Source organism: Plectrocnemia conspersa, unplaced genomic scaffold (genome assembly GCF_051122295.1).
Source record: "Plectrocnemia conspersa isolate PC_06_02 unplaced genomic scaffold, ASM5112229v1 ptg000010l, whole genome shotgun sequence".
NCBI classification, from domain to species: domain Eukaryota; kingdom Metazoa; phylum Arthropoda; class Insecta; order Trichoptera; family Polycentropodidae; genus Plectrocnemia; species Plectrocnemia conspersa.
The window spans coordinates 10,385,593-10,402,104 of NW_028277174.1; the positions used below are offsets into that span (position 1 = coordinate 10,385,593).

The 16,512-nt window shown below is 28.0% G+C and overlaps 1 protein-coding gene across 12 annotated transcripts in view; it reads left to right on the forward strand.

Annotated features, from left to right (window-relative positions):
• The window catches only part of unc-13 (protein unc13 homolog), a 403,791-nt gene that overhangs the window by 336,579 nt on the left and 50,700 nt on the right, over positions 1-16,512 (forward strand). The gene's annotated exons all lie outside the window — the stretch shown is intronic.

The window sequence follows — 16,512 nt, forward strand, 5'->3', positions numbered from 1 at the left end:
AATATGTTAGCTAATCGTATATTTTATATTGGATAATATATTGGTGACTATTTCATTTTTTCCTCAAGCAATAAAAGAGCAACGCAGAATAGATTAGGGCTTTTACTCGAAAATTCACTAGCTTTGTATAATATGAATGTCATTTCCATATTTCGTTTGGCAAGCCAACATTGATTAGATCCAACATCGGATTATATAAAATCGTGACGTGTGTAACTTTCAATATCTATTTCCGTTTTAGGCATGCGTATTGAAAAAGTTGCGGAAATACTCAGACACCTCTCAGAAAACTTTCGATTAGCATTGTCGGCCTTCAATGGGATTTCAATCTAACCTGTGCAAATTCCCGACAAGTTATGCAATCCATTTACATTCCCAGACCCTATTCTGTAGGACCCTTTCGAGGTTGTTTATGAACGCCCCGCCATATAATTGGTAGTTCCGTAAATCGGTGGATATTACTGCGTTTGCTAACTGCCTATTTTTGCTTACCGAACATAATAGCATCGATCGTGGCAATATTCTGAATGGTGTAGTTGAATTTAAAATGATTTTACGATTTGTTTTAAATGTGGTTTTATTAATAAAAAAAAACCTGGAAAAATTATAGTATAATTTTAAATCCAATTAAATATTCAATGTTGTGAGGTACCAATGATGCTAGTTAAATATTATCATAAAACAATAGGTTTTTGTAAAAAATATAATGTTCACTATTAGTAATTAACAAAACTATACTTTAACCACATCCCAATATCAAGTTAATTTCATCTGCTCTTTCCCCGAATTGCAATGGTCAGTGATGCGTTGCATTTCCCGCTTCCGTTCTTCTGTCGCGACACAAATTCGCGTTATGTAACCCCATTAATTCCGCCATGTCGGACATGTACGCGTCACTTCATCATTGGCACGCCAATTCAACTCCAATTTACTACACCTTATCTACTTCGATACTAATTACACTGCAATCTATAATAATAATGAATATATAATCAAAGTGAATCAAAGATATTATTTGTTGTAAAACAATATAATTGTAATGCAATTTATATAAATTATTTAAGATAATATCGTTATCGTGCTTATATTACATTTCACAAATTAAAAATAAGACTAAATGTATTATTTTTTAGTATGACATTCGCAGCCGCAATCCTCTGTGAAAAAATATAAAAAAGCTCTGCTGTATTGTTTCGCCCCGGTTCTGAGTAATTTTATTTTGGTATAATCTTCTTCCTCTGCGAATTTTAATTCAACAACGAACAGTGATGCTGAGCATTATAATTTAAATAATCCTACGCTTTAACAGCTTGATTATAATATTAACACTTATTATAAACAGTTGTTTATTAGCTATGTATACATACATAAAAATATGAATATTTCAACTAACGATTAAAATATTTTAATTATTTAAGTTTATAATATAACGCCTTGCTGCATATCTTAATTGAAATGCATTTACTTTGCTAAAGAAATTAAATTTTTAACCTTCAATTATCTCAATCAATTGAAATTGAAATAGCTGTATTGCTGTAACAAAAATAATTTAAAATTAATAATCCACGAGTATATCTTGAAATGCATAACAAAATAAAATGTATTAAATATATTAACATATTTATACACTAGTTTTAAAATAAGGCTACTAAATACCAGATGATTTGTTAAAGTTAATATCTATCGTCTTTAATGTGCAATTGTTTAATTTATAATGATCAAGTTAATATTTTTCAGTATAAATGTATTTTTATGTGATTATTTGCGATTTTAGAGATATGAAAAGTTAATATATATTTATATTCTGACAGGTTTTGCACTGCATCCTAATAGCCTATGTATGTAACAGAACCGTGTGATCAAAGTGGCGTTATTCAGTTATTTCTAACCCAAAAGTGGAGTTAGTCTATTTACAGTTAAAGTAATCAATATACTACATTATTTTCGCTATACATATACAGGCTAGGCCATCATAATGGGGCACCCCAATAAATATGTTATATCTTAAAAAATAGTAAAAATATGAATAAAATACTGATCAATGTTGTTTAAAGTGTTTATTTTAGGCTTATTTTTATTATTTAGTATAGGCCTACTATTGGCTTTTATTATAACTCAAACCCTTTGTGCCATACTGTTAATTAATGACTTGCACGTCAATAGAATCAATTTTTCAGTTCTTGCGGTACCCATTAAATCCATTTTTCGCATTTTTGATGACATCCAGATATTGTGAACTAGTTCCAATTGACCATTTCTGCTCTAATTGTCTGTGGATTAGCTTTATCAATGTTACTCAATATTTCTTTATCATCGAGATTTTTCACGGATCATTTTCAAAGTTAATATCGCCAGTATGAAATTTTTCGAAACAACTCTTAACAGGTCTCTGACTAATAGTATCATAGCCAATTTCAAAATTTATATTTTTCGTTGCATTGTAATAAATAGATAAAAAAACATATGGTTTTTGACTACAAACGTCTTGTTTAAAAGTAAAAATTAGCTACTTTATATAAATCAAAAAGTTGACAAAATGCGTTTGTAGTGTTGGAAATTATAAGCATTAAAAGTGACGTTCGTGATACAGAAATCAATTAATTTAAAAATCGTTTTATTATGCGTTTTGTGTTAGATCGAAGTTAATGAATAACGTCAACAACAGATTTTTCCAAAACATTTAAGTTGAATCTTTCCTTTCCAAATATTCTTCTTTAATTAAGATTCTATGAGGAAAACGCGGGAAGCACCTTTTTTATAAAGTGTTTATTTTAAATTATTAATATTTTTGCCTGATTTTTTTGTGCAGTAAATTAGATAAGGATATGCACTGATTAGTATAATGGCTCAAATCACTAATCCAAAATCCTTTGATTGCTTATCAGCGGTCGAAATCTCGCACGTAACCGATCCTAAATGACTGAAATGTTTTTTATCTGCGGATAATAAAAGGCGGATAAGTGGCCTAATGCTCGCAACTTGGAAATTCCACAAGCACTTATCTAATGTCTGAAATATACATTCCCTTCACACGTGCTCAGAGATTTATTACGTACGGAACGTACGTAGGACAGCAAGAAAGTTCACGTGCCCGAGGCCGTTTCCCCGTGAAATTATAACAATAACCGCAGGAGTGTTGTTCGCTCGTCACGCACGTATCAAAATCGATACCTAGGTGCTGTACACGACATATTATACGGACTGTCGCATAAAAATGTACACAACTTAATAGGTTATTAATGGATATTATTAAAGTGAAATGCAATAGATAATGCGTGTTGTAGCGGTACAATTTGGGAAATAGCTGTTTAATCTCATGACCGATATAGAATCAAAATTTTAGTGATTTGCTTGTTATGAACACGCACCATCAATTTATGCTTATTACGAACAGTTTTCTATGAATTTCATAATAAATAAATTATTATTATTAAAATTCAATTAATAGAATAAAATTTTTAAATGTTATATAAATAAAATAATGTAAATACATATATCATACAAATCGGCTAACTCCATGATTGTCAATATGTTTGTTTCATATAAATTGTCACACACTTTTCCTTAATGAAGTTATATTTAGATATGTTTTCAGTGTTGCTTTTAGTGACAATTTAACTCTAATTTTCTTTGAAATGCTTTATATTATTTTATTGTGACATTATTTAGTGATTTAACAACATAATATATTATCAAATTCACGCTGAAGCCAATATTAAAAATAGGTATTCTGGTTTCTAGATGATTTTCATTTTTCGAAAATTAAAAAGTCTCATTTTCACGATTTTCTCAAGATTTTTTTTCTAAATAAAATAATATACATAATATATAGTATGTGCTTATAATAATACAGTATATATATTTATACTATAAATTAACAGAGAACTGAATGATCGTTGTAGAGAAATAACCTTAAATAGGATGATGATTTGTTTTGACGCGAATAATCCAAGCACCATAACGGATCAATCTACTACTACGATTAATTACAAAGGGTCAAGTTACAAAATAATTTCCAGCTCCTGTTTTTATCTTTAAAACGTTGAGAAAACTGTAAATTACAGTTGTTGTTCTTTTATATTTTTTATATATCGAACAAGATAAAAATAAAAAAACCTTTAAAGATTTAACTTTACAGACAGACAAATTTCAAGGCCTAACTTTGTGCAACGTCCCAATACTATTTTGTATTCTGCCGATTCCCACTTTTTCTTAGCTGGTTATCAATGTAGTTCCTAGATTATCAAAGCAAAAATAAGGCCGATTAGAGTAGTTCCGAAAATCGTCAACAATATTTTGCCATTCAAATTCTTCCGAGCTCTCAAAACTCTCAAGAAAATTTGCATATTTTCAAATATCTGGCAGATTCTTATGTAGCAGTATAAAAAAATCGGTGGTTGTAAAACATTATAAAATATTCGTGTAAATTTAATTTTAAATAAAAAAATGTTCTAATGAGAAATCTCGATTTGCCACACATTTATGCATAAAACTTTACCGGTAAAAATTGCTCATGTTTTTTAATAATAAGATTTAAAGGGTAAATCTTTGTAGTTAAACAATTTAATCAAATAAAACAATTTACTCTAGTAACTTAAATACTTTTTTGGAGAAATTTATTTTTATGTATATTGAAAAACTCCAGTTATAATCTACAGATCGAAATTATTATTATGATAAATGTGTGAATATATAATTATTAAAAACTTTTAATTATAGAATATCTGTATAAGGTTTTAAAACAGTAAGATAATGTATGAAAATTGAAGTCAGGTTTATTCTTAGCAAAATATTACACAGCGCTTTATACATGGTTGTAAAGAAATATTACTACGATTATATATAATAAAAAAATAGTAAAAGTAACTACAGTTATGAAATATTTACAACACCAATATAATAAAAAATATTTCTAAAAAATATGCATTTTTAATGCGTTTTTATACCAAAAACTACCTATATATTTTATTATTTACTGCCAAAAACTTTTTAAGGTATATTTAATAATATTTTAGTAAATCAAAGTGTTAATAAAAAAATCAATGATATTAAGATAAGTAAAAATATTTAATCTTTACTCTAAAATACGTTTTGTAGGTAATGTAGGTTTATTTTTAACAAAAATGTTTTATATAATAGTAGTCAAAAAATGAAGTTATGTATTGTAGCAAAATTTAGGAAATTTTTAAATACAGATATTAAAGATAAATTTAATATATTAAAATGTCGTTTAACTATGTCATATTATTTTACTTTTTAAATAAGTTTAGAATCAGAACCAATTTTTTATTACCACGGATTTAATCAGTGCTTTGAATTTTTGTCTGTATAATTATTATTATTGATTTGTACACTTTAATATTTATAGATTTATCTTTTGTAAATATATTATATGATATACTGGACTCTTAATTTTTGTTGTCAACTCTCCTTCTTTTAGGCATATTTTTAATTTAGCTGTCATCTTATAAAAAAAATATTTAATATTTTAATATGTATTATTAATATAATATTTTACAGCTACCTATGGAAATCGAGTTGCATAGAAATGAGTTCTCTGAAGTATCTTTATAACACAAATTTAAAAAAAATGAGCCACGTGCGGCTGGTGGAACTAGGTCGACAAAATTACATTTCGTTTCAACTTTGATAACGTCACGGCTATCACTATCAAAAGTTTGTGTCCGTTTTTACGAGCCACTCTGTCGGTGTGTTTCTGTGCGCTAGTGCGTGTACATTTGTCGGACTTTTGTTAATTTCTACGGCGACAATTCACCTTTCTGGCATAATGGCAGGTGTGTAGCACCGTGTGTCGTAGCAATACTACGCAGTTGCGTCGTAAAACAAACTTTGAGCGTTGAATTCAATTAAGGTCCGACGGGGACTTTCGTTGAATGACTGATGGAAATTAACAATCGGAGTGAATTAACGAGGTCTCCGGTTTTAACCACCCAACGACCATTTAATTACGGACAGACAATATTGACGATACTAACCCCTCTTGGGCTACGACAGCGTAGCGCTTGAATAATGTATTGCGGGACATTTGAAAAGTTAACTAAAAAAAGGACTCATTCACTTCCGAAACATGGGTTTTAAATTGTTAGTAAAAGTTAATTAGGTAATGAAAACGTTTTAAATAAATTAATCGTATTCTATATCTCCACAAATTAAATTTAATATTTCAAGTAATTGATTTAATGTTAAAATTCTAACATATAACGTAAACAGCTTAAGACATTTTAAAGATAGATAATAAAAAATAGTTTACATTGCACCTAATTTTATTTAATGTATGAGTAAGGTTATATATATAACATGACTTTAAACACATACACAATTAAATATATTTTCCTTAAATGTATCAGAAATTTTGAATAACATTGATCGAGTCAAAATTCACAAACAATTAGTTCAGTATATTGATAAGGATCCTCTCTCAAATTGTAAGGAGAAGACATTTTCAAAGTCGATCGTAAACTTTTGTTATTATTTTGTACGTAAACGTATAATAAATTATTTTAACGTTTGTTTTTCCACAATTTGTTAAATGAAATGTCAACCATTAAAATTATAATCGATAGCTATCAATTAAAGAGTACAATTTGACGATTGCTATCACAAAAGCTAAAAATTAAAACCACAGTACCAATTAATTAAATATTTCGTTACATGTGTCGACAACTTTGTTATATATTTTTTAACAAATTTTTAATCCGTTTTTGTACTGAATCTGTAATTTAAAATACGCACAAAAATAAATCGCTTATAAATCTGAATAAATTTACATTTTTCACGAGACAATTGATCAAGCGTTAAATGACTTTCATTTTAATACATTTTTTTATATTTACATTTCGTTGTATATTTTAAACATATTCATTAACAAGTTCAATGTTTTAAGCAATATAAAAGAATAGCTAAAATATAAAAAATTTATAATGAATATCTTAAGTAATACAAAATAAACGTATACTTTGTAAACATTATTGGTTATTTTATCTAACATTCGATGTTTGCAATAAAACAACTAAAAGTGCTTACAAAGTATACGAAGACATAACATTATTATTCAACAGCTTACATTTTAACATCAAACAACTGAAAAAGTAGTGAACCATTATAATGAACTTTTACAGAAAGAATATTAATGCTTGAATAATGAATCAAGCCTCGGAACTGTAAAGCACACGAAAATATTTATTTAAAATTACATTTAAAAGCAATAAGCTATGAAAATTCGTTTTCGTATATTGAATTTGTATCCGGAAGAGAATACATATAAACTTTCATTATTTGATTACAACGAACGGGAGAAGTTAGTCAATCGGAAAGAAGGAAATAAAGAAATTTAACAAGATGAAACAAATTTAATTTCTCTTGCATACTATATATGTATACCTATGTATATTTTTATCATCTGGCAGATGAGTATTTTGTGAATTAAACTTCGAGCACATCTGCGCTCTCTATAGCTTCCATTAACCCGTATATGATGCTCCGAGGCACAGAGCGAAAATAGTTTTTTCCCCTTACCAATTTAAATTTTTGCAATTTTTACGGTAAAGTTTCGTATAATTTAGATATTCTCTCCAACAACTAATCCTGAAAAGCTTTGTTGTTACCAGCACCATGACTGAACATTTTAAACAAAGTGTTTGTATAATATTATATCATATATGTAAATATGTTCATCGTGTATTGTGTATATATCAAAACACCTGTATAAATAACTATTCACTGATTATACTGCCGTAATAATAGCGCTACGAAACCATAATTGTGATAAATTAGTCAGAGGAATACCAGAGCACCAACACTTCGAAAGCTTCCGCAATACTCGAGCTTTCAAACCCTTTGCCGTCAAGAATCTTTGGAATTTCTAAGCTTGTAATAAACGCATGGTTGCTTCCCTCTCGTGTTTACCATATCTTCAATGCCAAAAGAATACAACAGTGTGCTTTGAAAATTGTCAAGCGGTCGAAATTTATATGGTTTAGATGCATTGCTGTGTTCGTGCCTTTGATCGGTTTAAATATTTGCACCAAAGAACCGCTATATCACACACTATATTTTGCTGAACTCCATTAAACTTTTCCATTTGACGTTAGCACCTATGGTGTTGCGCTCGAACGCTGAATCGATGCCATATGTTACCACGGAATATCACAATAAATATTATATACATATACACTTCAATATAAATAGAACACATAAAGATAAAGTGTTAATGGATACGTGCATGGATGAGGGTTTAACCTTTCTGCAAGGGTTGGTGATGTACAGAATAAATTAACATTTAACTTTAAAAGGATATATATATTTAAAATGTTAATTTTTTTAGAAAAGTTTAAACTTACTTCCACTAAAACGTGGCTATCTATCTGATTGGTAATCTTAAAACATTCGTGTTTCTATTACTGTTAAGTTAACAAATAAATTCAAGGTTAACGGTCTTTCAGTGATTACACAGTTAACTTATACATTATTGTATACATATTGAGTTTAAGAATTAAATACGAAAACGATTATTTAAAAAAAATCTATTCCATTTAAGTAAGATTTTCATTTTATCAAATATCGAAAGTGATGTTTTAAAACCTTTTCAAAAGAGTCTGTTACAGAACTTATTTACTGATCAAAAACTACCTAAATAACCGACCATAGTATGCTGCTGCATTATTTTATATAAATTATTTATTTCCCTTGAATAATATTCTAGGTTTATTTGGTTTTAACATATGATAATAAATTAGAAGTATATTTTGTTGTATGGCGTGAAATTTATAAATATATTTTATTCAGAATGTTTTAACGCAGAACAAAAATATTTTATATGAACCCTTATGATTTTTATTAAATTAAATTATGCTTGGGATTACATAAATATTGATTAATTTATGATTATATTTCGTCTCTATCTTCACATTAATAATGATGAAAATCGTTATATTCCTTATTATTTTGTTCGAAATGGTCGTTGTAATGACCTTTTACTTGTGACAAATTGTGCAGGTGATGGAAATCTCCATGTGATCTAATATTTTGCAAGACCGATTATCTTGTAGTGAAATTTGCACCCAATAAAAATGCGATTGAGTCCTCACTAGAATTGTATTTATTACTACCTGCTTTAATTCTAAATTATTTTTTCATACGCAATGCTAATAAATCTTACAATGAAATAGGAGTTACCTTTGATAGATAAATTATTTTTGAAGCAATTTTGTGTTGCAATATCATACGCAAAACATCCAAAACACCCATGTGTATAGAGTAGTGCCAGAAAAAAAACATGGTTAAATTTTATGGATACCATATAACCGGTGAAATCCCAGAACTAATACTTTTTTACTATTTTTTTTATGAACTGACGCCTTACTTGATACAAACTCGACGCCCAGTTAGACGCATATTGCGAAAATTTAAAATATTTTTTTTTAAATATCTTTTCTAGCGGCACACTTTTTTAAAAACAATGTAACAATATTGCAAAGTTACGGAACATTAGCACAGTGTTTACAATTTTTATTTGACACACCCTCGAATAAATGTTATTCAATTTAAAATACAAGAGTAGTAACATCGACCCTTTTGTCCATGTTCAAATCTAATAAAGGGCTTTTTATGTTCAATTAATATCGCTTTTACGCTATAGCTTTCTGAGCGTAATCAAATTAGAAATTTTTCGTCTCGATTTTCTTCACTAGGCATCGGCTTGATTTCGGCCGAATTTTCTGCGCCTCGATTAGCGAAACTCGATTCTTTTGTGTATTTGTATATTTAAACATAGATATATACTTCGTAATGTGACCCTCCGAGTGGAAGTTGGTTCGTTCTCCGTAGTTTAGTTGAGATTGAGACACGAACACCGTACCTACGAGGGCGTATTCTTCCTTAGAGTGCAACGACAAACGAGTGGCTTCGTTGTGTTGTTTTCACAAAGAGGAAGAAACAGCCAGAAAGCACTCTACGTACACGGCTATTATCCGAGTTCCGTTTTACACTTTATGCTAATGCGCTGCCGCTCGAATGAATATGAAATATTTAATTAAAAATGTATGACTCGTCACACTATACGTGCATTAGTGCTAATGCTCGATGCCCGTGACACAAATTAATCAAGCACACTTATAAACGTACTGAAAAGCTAGCGACACGGTCGTTTGAAGAAAATTGATTTTTCTCCTATGGCAGTGCGTATATTTTCTAGAAAAATAATAATCATTCATTTTTATAACATATACCAGATCATCAGCAAAAGTCTGATTCTTTGTACATATTTAAGTTTAGAAAAACATGACCCCGCTTTAATTTAGAAAATTCCCAGAGCTCGAGGTTAGTGTAATGTAAAAACGCCTGATTTCAATATTGTTTACAGAGTAACTTGTTCACTGAAACAAGCATTGGTCCGAGATTTTTATACAGTAGCAAATAGACCTGTATAATTTTATGATGGTTCTTATGATTGAGATGTTAATGTATTTTAATTTACATTTGCAAAACATAACAGTTTTTTTCTGAAGTTATTTTAGGTTAATAAAAATATACGCGAATCTAGAGCATCAAAAGTTAAAACACATTTGCGGCTAAAACATATTCATTATAACTTATGCGGCTAATACATATTCATTATAACAAATTCTTTTCGTAGATTTTTTTGCACCTATATAAAAGTGAAAAAATCTGTTTTTTTGTTCAATGTTGTTGGTTGTACATTTATATTGGGATTTTTATATCTTATTTACAATACAATTTTATAGTAATATGGTTTTGATAAAGTAAATTTTTAAGATTCAATTTTAGTATTTGTGCAGCAGTAAGCTTTTTTTAAATACAAATTTACTTTTTGTAGATGTTGGCCTAATCATTAAATTAAATATTTCCTTGTCCTACAATTTTCTTTTTTCAGCATAGTTTCCACTAGCCTTAAAATTCTATTATATAGCTCTTTTACAACATATATATCTTATCATTTGAATTTATACAAGATATTTTAAATGTTTTTTTTTATTAATAATAAGTTAATAATTACTTTTACAGACATCAATTGACACTGCAATCAAATGCAATTTTAAGTTATATTCTAATATATTTATTAAAATATAAAGTCTGAATTATTTTCGCTCGGGAAATCTCAAAACAAAATTTATAAAAAAAATTGGATGTTTTATTTTTTTTAAATATTAGCAACTACAATTCTTGGTTTGTTCGTGCCATTTTATTTATTATGGAGCTTCAAAAATATGATGATCGCTTATCTCGAACCCTCAGATATACTACTTTATTTAGTTGTCGAATAATGCACTTCATTCAAATTATCTAAATAGAGTATAAAAATAATGCATTTTTTAAATTCTATGATTTGAATCTTTAGTGTTGCATAAACGCGTATACATAAAAAATAATAAAATTTAATCTGATGCTGAGAGTTGTAATTACACATGAGAAGATGAATCCCTAGAGAAATTTAACATTACCTGCATATTCTAAAAGGGCACCGTTACTTAATGCCGCTTTTATATATATTTTAAAAAACGAGAGTACAGCTAATATACTTGTTTCATTAGCTTTGAGTAGTAATAATTTTTATTAGTCTGACTAAAAGACTAATACTCTTTAATCAAACAAATTTCACTTTCCTTAAACATTGTACGTAGGCATTCTGGTTACTCGATATTTTTTATTTTTCAAAAATGAGAATTTTATTTTCACGATTTTCTCGAAGATTTTCGAAAAATTTTAATAAATAAAATATATATTTAATACATATTTTATGATTATATTATTACGATAAATTATTAAAGATATATTTATATTATTTATGAATCGAAAACTGGATGATCGTTAAAGAGGACAGACTTCAAAGGGGACGATTTGTTATAAGGACGGATCGATCCACTTTGATTGCTGTCAATTTACGAAAGAATTTCTGGCTTTTGTATTAATATTTAAATTGTAAAGAAAATTGTGGCTCCTTCACATTTTTAATATTTCAAATAAGATAAAAATAAAAAAGGCGAATTTTATGGCGTAACATTGTGGAAAGTCCCCATTATTTTTTGCAATCTGACGATTTTCACGCAGAGCGGTTTCTTTTTATCTGATTATTAATGTAGTTTTTAGATTACCAAAGTAAAGATTATAGTAGTTATTGATATTTAAATACTTCCTCCCTTTATTTATAGCTTCTGAAAAAGCTTGCATAATATCAAACATCTTGAAGTACTAAATATTTCTTATGCAGTATAAAATAGTTCAGCTGTTGTTTAACATTAAAAAAATATTTTATTTTATCGAATACTTTTTTTTAATTTAAAATTAATGTATAATAGTGACTATTAACGATACATTAATTTATATTGTGATTTTGTCTTTATGATGTATACATACATTACACAATATTACAATACGGTTATACTGAATAAATACAATACGGTACTTTTTATGTTATAAAGCTTGTCAGATTAGATAATACAAAAAATATACATATATTCAAATTTAATCGATTATAAATATATTTCTCTCAGAAGTACTATTTCCTACAACCAATTTCAATTGCGGTATTAATTATTGTGAATATATAATTCCCTCTGATACTAAATATTTGATTGCCAATTCTCTTTAACGAAATATTATTTTAATGTAGTTTATATGAAACTTAATTAAAATAAACTATCACGTATATTTAATATTTGAGACGTAATTGTGTAATAATATTCATCACATTTTATGTCTGACCGTAAAAACAAGTTCTAAGAACACCCGCATTTCCACTACATTTATACTGCCTTAACATAATTACAACACTAGTTCAAAGTAATTTTAAGCATATTAAAAGTTGTATATTGTTCAGTGGTAAAATTCAGCTATTTGTATAAAAATATGTAAGATACATATCTGAAAGAAGAGAGCTTTAAATATTCCGTTTTTTTACTATCTACAATTCTACAGAGTCGTATAAAGAGAAATATGTGTCTTTTTTTATGTTATTCAATACAATATGAATTATGTTTGTATATGTTGTATGCAATATTCGTACACGGTGACTTTTAGTACGGTTATAAAAAAATCCGTTTGCGGATTTGATTTATCGTGAATTTTATTGTGGTTCTCGTTCGCACGGGGAATTCGTGGTAGAAAATCAATATTAATTTCTGGCTTATATTTTAAGTTTATTTTTAAATAAATTGCACACTGTGCGTCGCATCGTATGAGAAAATCGATTTTCAGATACTTTATGAGCTGAAATAATTTAATATTCACGTGCGTTAGAAGCCACGTATCAAACCGTTCATCATATGAATCCCATAGGAAATAATGTATAATGTGTCGACATTTTGCGTCTACAGACTTGTTGAATAATTTTGCCTTCAAATAAATGCTTTTTTAAATTATTTTATTGATATTCTTATCAAACTACGCGATAATACCTTTATTGCCGTTATATATCTTGAAGCTTTATGTGTGTGTGTACCAAAGAGCTTTTTTTGCCCCTGTTCGCTGAGTTTATGTTCAGTTAAATCATTTTAACATATAGCCGCAAATACTTGTACAGATGTGCCGTTATGTACGGAAAATATACTATTACGTAATATTTCTATGGTGGGATTTTAAATGTTCTCATTTCTCGCTGTAAAAGCTTTAGTTTTTCTATTTTTGAGTGTTTAATATAAACTGTATTTGATTGGCACGCCGGATCTTTTAAAGACATTGGGTGATTATAATAGATTATTTTTCAATTATAGTGTGTCAGAAACACAATTTAAAGTTTTATTAAAAAAAATAAAAATAAGATATTTAATGAAAAATTACGATTACATGATCTGTTTTTTGGTAAAAACAATGTTTGTGAACAATATTAATCTTTGAATATCGGGTTTGAAATAATAATGTTACATGTTTTCTAGATTCAAAATGGTAATTTTTTTATGATAGAACATATCATAATATTTTTTAGTAATATATAAAAAATGTACAATTCGGTGTTTAAAGGAAGTAAAAATGTAAAAATTTAATTCATTAACACAAACTTGTGGATCGCACGTTAAATAACCATATACTAATGAACACACATATGTGATTTTCTATACATATAAATATATATTTTTTCATATTTTCAACATATGTTTGAGATAAGCAAATTTATACACATGTGTAATTGTTTTTAAATACAATTTTCGATTTCTTGATATTATTTTCAATACGTCGTTACTTTCAACTTGTCAAGCGTGAATTTTAATCTAAGTATATTGAGAAACACTTTCACATCTTTCTTCACAGAAAAAAAATATTTTTAAGAATTAAAATGTTGATACTATACAAAAACATATTTTTTTAGATAACGTATCATTTTTGCCAGTTAAACTTTTATAAAGACATTGCAATATTCAATAAAAAGTTTTCTTAAATTTCCATGAAAATTCTCGTCCTAAACGTCGTTTCAAGTACCATATCTTTATTTTTAATTGTTTATAATTTTTAATAAGTAATTTTAATTAAATGAAATTATAAAAAAATAAAATGAAGACTATATGTTTATATTTTAAAGGAAATATAAAATAATAAACATTATATAGGATGCGGTTATGAATAATGTGCAGTCCAACCGCGAGCTTTTCTCACAAACAAGAAAAGTTTACTTCCATTGTGATGAATTCATCTTTGTCGAGTCTAAGTGTTATTATAAATCTAACATTTTAAATTAAAGCAATGTAATTTATTTTATTTACAATACCATATTATATATTAAATAATAAACGATTACTGGAGAAGAACTTTGATCTCTAAGCTATCCGATAAATCAGTCCTGAAGGGGAAAATCCTTAATGGTCTCACCTTTTTCAATTTAACTGCCACGTAGTTTATAGAGCAAATCACTTCCCCGGTAAGACGTATATGTTAATATAACCCTATATATACCAAATAGCTTTAAACCAAATTTCCGCTCGCGTATTTTTTCTTCTCTCCACCGTTACCATTGCGTTGATCCCTTTTATATATCTTTAAAAATGTATGTGTATACCTTGACTTACCTCACTATCGACTCTAATCTTTAAGCGTACACCTTCAAATATTTTCCGCCATTTCGGCTGATGTGTTTTCTCGTCGACTATATCCATCTCCACACTTTTCATGTTTTCCGCACGCTCCAGACCAAGGACAGAGTACGTACCATCTCACCACCCGCTCTCTACTAAAGTTCTACAAGTATTATAGAATAAAGCAGGCTACAGAGTATAACGGCCACGGCTACATTACGTAGTTTGTAAGCTTCAGTATTACGAGTAAAGAAAATAATTTTTATTCGTAGGTAGTATAAATGAGTATAAAGCGTAAATTGCGTAGGATATGCAAGTATTTAATTACGACTCAAGAATCGCCTAAAGATATTATACTCATGCAGTAATAAAAATAAATTCGAATCACACAATCGGCGCAGTATATATATTTACATAGTTAAAAGCTTTAACCGATTAACGTTCAATAAAAAAAAAAGCAAATTAAAAATCCGTATTATTAGGTTTACTTACAGTAAATGACTAGAACTTACATAGACGTAGATATAAACTCGTTCATTTCATACATTTTAAACACATCGACAGAGTAATACATTTAACGCTTAAACGTTTAATTTTTATTGTTTAAATCTATCCATTTATTCATTAAGCTTTTAAGTGTTAAACATGACTTACAATGATCATATATATAATACAAACATTTATATACTTATATTATACGATACATCATTTAGTTAGTTTAAAAAGTAGATAGTCTTGTAATACAACTAATGGAATAGAACAACATTTACTCGTAAAAAAACTTTTAATTAGTACTTTAGAGTAGATATACAACTTTATACAGTATATACACTAAATTAAGTTATCTTTGACAAATTAACTTATTCTGCTTAAAACAGTAATTCTCCAATATACAATTTATTTTGAACACACTATTCGATTGCTCGTTTGCTTTATTACACACATTTTTCTTATATAAAATCTTGATATGGTTTAGGTGATGTTCTTGTTAAAAAAAAATAAACAACAATACAATATCACACCATTAACATCCAACGATTCATTGCGAAACACTATACCTAAATCAGTATCACGAAGTAAAACATTAAATTATTAACGCTTCACAAAATGATGTTAAATCTTAACAATAACATCAAAACCAATACAATTAACAGATTTAACATCAAAATTTAATCCGTCACATTAACGCTATTTACACACAAGCTTCTCATATATACTATTAATAAAATATATTATACATTACACACAATTACTTTAATTGGTAACAAAGGTAGGGCGAATGGTATTTAAACTCATACACGCTGTGCATTGTTACATGCGTGTATGGGGGCTCTCTCATACACAGGTAAATGTATCCAAAAATATAACATGGAAATCGTTCAAAGCAAAATAAATGTTGTCACTGGGAAGACTTCTATCGATTTGCCCACACTATATATTAAAATAATGTGAATAAATGCATGTAAACGTT